Raw genomic sequence first — 8,827 nt, 5'->3', positions numbered from 1 at the left:
ATATTCTCTATATTCATCTCCAATCCATCCTTAGACACCACAAAACCCAAATAGACCAATTCAGTCCGCAAGAACACACACTTTTTAGATTTATTTGCAACTTTTCTTCATGCAACCGCTTCATTACCATCTGCATGCTTCAAATGTTCCTCCTTTTACCTGCTAAACACTAATATGTCATTGAGATATACAATCACAAATTTACCAAGGAAGGGTTTTGGGACCTCATTTATTAGCCTCATAAAAGTGTTGGTTGCATTAGACAATACAAAGGCATAACCAACCATTCATACAAACCATCACTAGTCTTAAAGGTTGTCTTCTATTCATCACCCTGTTTGATTCTTATTTGGTGGTAGCCACTTTTCAAGTCTATCTTAGAAAAATACATAGAACCACTTAAACAATCCATAAAGTCTTCAATTCTAGGAATGGGAAATATATATCTTATGGTTATTTTATTTATAGCCCTTGAATCGGTGCACATACACCGTTCCCCTCCTTTCTTTGGCATGAGTACTGTGGGAACAACATAAGGACTCGGGCTTTCCCTTATCAAACCTTTCTTCAAAATGTCCTCCACTTGCTTTCTCATCTCTTCATTTTCCGTAGGTGTCAACCTATAGGTCATCTTGTTTGGAAGGCAAGCCCTTGGAATCAAATCCATATGGTGGCTTATGCTCCCCATAGGTGGAAACTCACTAGGAAGATCTAATGCAACAATATCTAAATGTTCACTCAAAATATCTTTCACTTAAAGTGGCAAATCATCAAGTTTTGTAGATGTAAACATATACCTAGGTTTAAGAACCAAAGGAAATCCTACTTCCTCGTTCTTCATATCATGTATGAATTATTTTCTACTTACTATCATTACCTTATTGCTACCACTACTACCTTTTTCCTCTTCTTTCTCTTTTATAGACACCAAAATATGTTTCACTCCCTCCTTCTCAATGGTATAGGTATTTTCCCTTCCATCATGCATCGCTTTCCTATCAAATTGCCACATTTTTCCAAGCAATACATGTCATACATCCATGGGAATTACAACACATAATACATTATATTTATAACCACCAATCTAAAAATTAACACATGCCTGCTCACTTACCAACAATTGATGACCTTTCTGCAACCAAGAAACCTTATAAGGAGATGGATGCTTGATTCTTTGAAGGCCTAACTTAGCCACCATCTATGTTGCAATAATATTGTTCATACTATCATTGTCAATAATCAGTCTACAACATTTACAATTTGACTTACACTTAGTTTTGAACAAGGCTTGCCTTTTAACTAGTTCTTGGCTTTCTTTTTGGGGATTCAACAATACCCTCTTTAGCAACAAGACTCTCCTAATTCGGGTTCTTCCTTTTGATGGATAGGTGACCCCACACTTTCTTGATCAACATGAACAATTTGATTAATTCTTTCAAACTTTGGATGTCCCCCTTGAGATGATTCAGATCATTCCCAACTTTTGTGGCCAAACTGGTTGCACTTAAAACACTTTCTAGCAAACCCTCTTCCTCTACCTTGAGAACCACCTCTTCCATAAGATCTCCCCCCCCTTTATTTTGAAATCCTCCTCTATGATTGCTGGCTACTCCACTAGAACTTATAGCCCCTTCTTCTTGATGTTGTTGTCATCTACCAATTGACTTTCCTCTTCCTCAAAATCCTTTTTCATTTTTCCTCTCTTGCTGACTTTGCTTTTGCTACAATTTATCTTCTGCATTTAAGGCAAATTGATAAGCCTCTTCAAGGCTTCTAGGGGACACAAGAATTAATTTTTCTTGCAAACTATACTTTAGACCATTCATATATCTAGCTATTTTGTCCATATCCTCCTCACTATTCCTTGAACAGATCATTAACTTATAAAACTCTTTAGTATATTCTTTTACAATCATCTCCTTTTGTTTTGAATTCTGTAACCTCTCAAATAGATTAGTTTGATATTCTCCTGGGAGGAACTTGGCCTTCAAATTTGCAACTATTCAATCCCAAGAGTTGATCTTTTCCTTATTCTTCCTTATTCTCTCAGTTTGGACAAAGTCCCACCACATGGCAGCATGACCCTTCAATCTGGTGCAGACAAACTTCACTCTCATTTCTTCCACCACTCCCTCATATTCAAAATACTTGTCTAATTCATTGATCTAGTCAATTGAATCTTCATCATTGAGGCTTCCTGAGTAAGTAGGAACCTCTATTTTGGGTTTGGAACCCACATTCACAGTTGTCCTCAAATCCTTCTTGCTCTCCCTATCTTTCCTCATTATCTTCTCTTTGTTGTTCTTCCTCTTGATCATCACTTGCACCCTCATCAGGGCTCCCTCTTCTTTGTGCCCTTTCTACGACATCCATTCTTGCAATCAAATTTTGCAGCAATTCAAGAACTCCTTCGCCATGTTCCCTTCTACCTCTTCCTCGAGCTACACCTCTACCCATTCACCTTGGAGGCATTTTGTCTACTCGTCAATGCCCAATCACTTTTATGCTCTGATACCACTATGATGACAAGTCTTGTTGTCACAAAACAAACAAGAAATTCATAAAAAAATACACTAGGGACTTAATGATAGGAAGTTCAAGACTTTAATAGAGATCAATAACACACATAGTGGTCAATAACACAAATGATTTTTGCAACAATCTTTATTTAGAACAGATTCATCAGTCATTACATTCTCAAAGTCCTACAGCCTTCCTCTAACAGGTCCAATACATGCTCAATGCAACATTGACATTCCACTATTCTTTATGTGGTTTCATTCATTACAACTAGTACAAAAACAACATTAAATGACCAAATAAGGTACTAAAAATTGCATATAAATGATTAATCTTAGTCACATGACCATTAGTAGTTTATTATCGATCATTTATAACGCAGCCAAATTTATGACTAAACCATTTTTAGTCATTTATTGGTTGTTTTAATTGATCAATTTGGTAGTATATTTAGTAATTGATTGTTGTAATTGGTCATTTATTAGTCATGGTAGTCATTTATTTAGCCATTGTAATTATTAATTGTCATCAATTAGTAGTATATTTAGTTATATTTTCATTAAATTTAGAGTTAAAAAAAACTAATTCACTAAGTCTGATCCAAAAATCACATTCCCTCATAATCGCATTCCATCTGTGATTGGCTTTTTCCACTTCCCGAACTACCTGTACAAAACAAAATGAAACCCATTTCATTTTTAGTGAAGTTGAATAAAAAGCCTAATAACTCACTTACCTTCCCAAATGAGATATTTCTCTCACAGATTAGAAAATTTTGTGCCCATTTTATGGGGACGTGAGTGGGAGCTTCTAAATTTACCCTCAATTCATGCTTTCTTACATCCACCTTCTTATAAAAAAGAGTGACTTTGCAGTTATTTCTTATTGGTGCAAAATGGTGTGCTTAAAGTGATTTTAAGGAGAATAATATCTTAGGAAGAAGTCAGAATTGCCAAGGAGCATTTTAGAAAACAAAATCACTCATGCTCACAATCCCCAAATGTTTTCGCTAAAGGATATTAAAATAATATGTAAACATATTCTTTGCCACACTGGGAATGGAGCAAACTTTAGGGCTTTTGCACTTAGTTGCACTATCATCATCATCTTTACTTTCGATGCATGTGGGACTCGATCCCCTCTCCTCCCACAATCTACTAATTTGCATAAAAAAAATTAGCACAATGACCGATTTCATTCACCCACTGAAGGGTAATCTCATCTGCGTGGTAATGCTTTCCCTAAACTATGTAATTTGGTATCGTGGTGATTTGATTAATAACCATAACTATATCTTTCCAATTGCATTAAGGGCTATCTATGATTCTATCCTCACAGAATTTCATCAAGGCATAAAGAACAATATGAAATGAGAAATCCTCCTTATAGTGTGCCAGATATCCTACTAGGCAAGGTTGAAATCTAACTAGTTTTCTATAAATCAACTAGAAAACCCATAACAAAAAATGAAGGAATGGCAATGGTGGTTGCGAGATCTAAATCCTACTTGAGCCTCTTCATTGTGTGAAGTACATGTGACCAATCACTTATCCACAAACTTATGCAAAGACCATTTTCAAGCTTCAAGTCATTGATTATGAATGAATCCAATCCAAATGAAGCATAATCAGCGCCAATGCAGAAGACAGATTCAGCCTGCGAATCACACCAAGATTAATTGCTACTAATGAAACAAGTTGCTACTTCTAAGAATGATTGTAAACAATGAGTATGCCCCCAACTACTATCGATGGGTCTTTATGCTAATAAGCAATAACGGAACCCCGATGAGTGAACCCATGGTTTGCAGTAAGGTCAATGCAATATGAGATTGGCCTTCAATCAATAAAGAAATCCACCAAGCCTTGTACAACCTATGAATTGAGTCTTTCAGAAAGTGCATGGGTAAATAGAGATGCCCTACTAATCACAAATCTCAGAACTTGCCTTGCCAATGAATATGCCTTGAGACGGATCCTCACAGCAAGGACAAAGGGGGGGATTTTAAACCCCTCCTTGTCCAAAAAAAAAAACAATAAAAAAAACCTTGCACATTGAAATAAAACAAAATCCTATAAAATTTTCATGCCCCACACTCTTTCCCAACTCACACCTAAGATATCTACACAAAAAACAAGGAAAAGATGCATTAGACCAAGGGTTATCTCTACGAAAACAATAGGGAAAGAAAAAAAAATCAACCTGCAATAATGGATTCCATGGAGGAGGATAGGGTTGGAGACCTTGAGACAGATCCTCATGGCAAAACCAAGGGGGGGAATTTCAAACCCCTCCTTGTCCAAAAAAAAAAACCTTGCACATTGAAAGAAAACAAAATCCTATAAAAATTTCATGGCCTCCACTCTTTCCCAACTCACACCTGAGATATCTACACAAAAACAAGGAAAAGATGCATTAAACCAAGGGTTATCTCTATGAAAACAAGAGGGAAACAAAATAAAATAAACCTACAACAATGGATTCTATGGAGGAGGCTAGGATTAGAGAGCTTGAGCAAATGTGGAAATGAAAGAATAGGGTTGGAAATTCTTTTATTTCCATCATGATAGAAGTTAGGATTTTCCATTGAGTCCTAAGATCCAACGAAAGAGATTAAAATAATCTAATGGATGATATTCATTGTTGGGATTTGTTATTGTGAGGATCCAGTTATTACTGAGAGGGGGGATGAATCAGTGATAACAATAAACTGCAACCTTTTACCAATCTAAAAATACTTCTCAAAAACCAATACCGGTAGCTGATCAAACAGTCTTCAAAACAGATTTACCAAACTATTATCGGTAGCTACTTAAGTGTTCATCATTAAGCAAACATATTAAAGTCATCAAATGAATAACTCAACAATCCATCCACAAACATGAACACAAATATTTTTCACGTGGAAACCCAAATGGGAAAAAACACAGTGGGAATTGGTACCCACAAAATTTGTACTCTTTTGGAATACGCCCTATTAAAGGCCTATCCCGGTTAGGAGCTTTACAATAATGCTCGGTTAAGAGCAGACCCTGTTGGGAGTCACCCAACGAAGGGATTTTAATCTCAACTTTGTTAGGAGTAACCTTGCTAAAGGATTTAAACCCAAATTAATGAGCCACCCGGTTAAGGGATTTACAAGATTAGGCTTGTTAGGACCTACCCGGTTAAGGGATTTTAATATTGTTGCAACTGCTAGGAAACAACAGGTAAATGATCTGATCAATACACTCTCTACTTGCTAGTACAGATCCATTTCAGCTCCAATTTGCTTCACACATGCAAACATCTCAATCTGGTGCAACACACTCTCCTTCTTTAATCACCGACACACCAAACCTTCTCAAACTCGACCTAAATACACTTTTCAATTAGGTCGGTTACATAAACCTAACTCATCAACAAGATACAATGAATTTACATCATAGATCATATCAGATCATTACAACAAATTTCAAGACAATTACAATCGTTGAATGATCATAACACATCATCGCACATCGATCTAATAAGCTATCAAACCCTGAACACATTATACTAAGCACTTCACTATTTCCCAAGACATTATCTCTTTGTACATGCTTAAACAACATCTTATCACTTCACACGGATTCAGACACATCACCACTAAGATAAGATCATGAAAAGATCCACCGTCAAACTATAAAACATCACCAGTTAAAGATCTTGTCACTGATTCTCAAACCCTGCATTGAATATACAACAGTCAATTACAAACATGACTTCTGGTTCTCCAAACATGATGCAGTTCTAGTCATAGACTCATTATAATGTCACAAGCATTAATTCTATACCATAATGTCTAACTCAACATGGATCTCTACCGCAATCATCTCCTTCGTTGTTCCTGCTTATCGGTTGGCTGCAACTTAGTAATTTTGTTGTCCAACTCAATTCATTACCGGTTAGACTAAAGTAGTGGAATTAGATAACTTAGATAGCTTAGATGATATACCAAACACAAACAAACATGGTTGCCATCAATGACAAGACAAATAACTAATCGCAAAGCATCATATCATAATTATATCATCACTAACAGTCCATCAATATATCATCAATATCAGTTATGCCAATATGCCAACATTCTCCCCCTTTGGCATTAATGGCAACACTAAAAAATGCAACATCAAAACAATCAACTAATGACAAATACTAGGAACTCATCATGCCATGTTGTACTGATCTGTGCTTTGCATTATTTTCTCCTCCTCTGCATTACTTCTCCCTGTCATTATTCTTCTCCCCCTTTTACAACAATGCCAAAGGTGTAAAGGCATCTTCTCTCTTCATCTATGTTGCTTCATCTTTGTTGCTCCCCCTGAGGAGTAGCCCACTCTTCTAATCAATCCACGGTGAAAGATATTCAACGAGGCCACTGGATTGATGCTTCCACATCTTCTTAGTTGACCTTGGGGTAAGGGTATAACCCCTAACTTACCTCTGAGATATTAAAAGGCAGCCTTAGGTAATGTCTTAGTGAATATATCTTCCAACTGTTCCTTAGTTGACACGTGCTCCAATCTCACTTTCTTTTCTTGAACTCTTTCTCTCATAAATTGATACTTCAATTCAATGTGTTTAGCCATAGCATGCAGTCTCGGGTTTTTAGAAATGTTTATAGCACTTGTGTTATCACAATGTATGATCATCGGTTATAACATATCCTGCTTGAATCCTTCCAAGACATGTCTCATCAATATAGCTTGTGTACAATTCATGGATGTAGCTACATACTCTGGTTATGTTGTAGAATGAGAAATACAAGTTTGTTTCTTACTAGTCCAAGATACAAGTCTTCCTCCTAGAAAGAATGCACCATCGGTTGTGCTCTTTTGATCATCCGCATTTCTTGCCCAATCCGCATCAGTGAATACCTGCAAAGAAAAATTGCCTTTACATGGATGCCACAATCCATAATCAACTGCCCCTCTAAGATATTTGAATATTCTCTGCACTATTGTCATATGTGTCTCTTCAGGGCTCTTTTGAAATCTTGCTACTAAACCAACTGCATGGGCAATATTCAATCTACCATGGACAACATAGTGCAATTTTCCAATCATATATTTGTATTCCTTCTTATCCACTGAGGGTGAATCATCTTATTTTGACAATCTGTAACCTGTAACCATAGATGTTCCAACCGGTTTACAGTCTTCCATTCCAAAAGTCTTTAACGCTTCCTTCACATACTTAGACTGACTGATAAAAATTCCACCTTTTAGCTGTTGAACCTGCAAACCAATGAAAATTTCTATCTCACCTATCAGAGACATCTCAAACTCTTCCTTCATCTCATCTGCAAAAGTCATACTCATATCATCATTTCCTCCAAATATGATGTCATCGACAAATACTTCTGCAATCAACATCTTGTCTCCTTCAGTCTTCAAATAAATATTGTTGTCCTCACTAGTTCTCTGAGATCTTATCTTTATTAGATGTGCATGAAGTCTCTCAAACCATGCCCTTGGTAATTGTATTAATCCATACAAAGCTTCATGCAATTTGCATACCATATCCTTGTCTTCTGACAATGCAAACCCATTAGGTTGTTCAATATACACCTCTTCTTCAAGAATACCATTAAGAAATGTTGACTTTACATTCATTTGGTAAACTTTGAAGCCTTTAAATGCTGAAAATGCAAGTAGAATTCTAACTCCTTCAAGCCTAGCAACCGGTGCAAAGGTCTCTCCATAATCTTCACCTTCTTCTTGTGCATACCCTTTACAAACTAGTCTTGCCTTGTTTCTAACAACTTCTCCTTCTTCATTCAACTTGTTTCTAAATACCCACTTTGTAGCAATCACATTTTTATCATCAGGTCTAGGAACAAGTGGCCAAGTGTTGTTTTTCTCAATTTGATCAAGCTCTTCATACATTGCCTTTGACCAATCATCATCCTTAAGAGCTTCTCTTACTATCTTCGGTTCAACTGTGGAAATCAGACAAGTACTTTCTTTGATTTTTCTTCTTGTTTGTACTCCAACATTCTTGTCACCTATTATCTGGTCTTCAGAATGATTTAACCTTACATATCTAGGTATAATCAGTTTCGGTGCAATAACCTCTTCTTGTTCTTCATCTTCTACCGGTTGAGCAGTATCCACCACATTGTTCTGCTCAACATCATTCTGAATCTCTGGTTCTATGATCACTATCTTATGTTCCTCAACTTCATCGGACTTGCTAGTAACATCGGATTTCTTCACAACTAGGGTTTTTGGTGAGAATGCTCTTCCACCGATTCACAAATCTCCACAATCCACTATCAACTTCA

The sequence above is a fragment of the Cryptomeria japonica genome, chromosome 6, assembly GCF_030272615.1.
Source record: "Cryptomeria japonica chromosome 6, Sugi_1.0, whole genome shotgun sequence".
In the NCBI taxonomy this organism is placed as follows: Eukaryota; Viridiplantae; Streptophyta; class Pinopsida; order Cupressales; family Cupressaceae; genus Cryptomeria; species Cryptomeria japonica.
The sequence above is the reverse complement of the archived record's forward strand: the minus strand, read 5'-3'. Positions refer to the sequence as shown.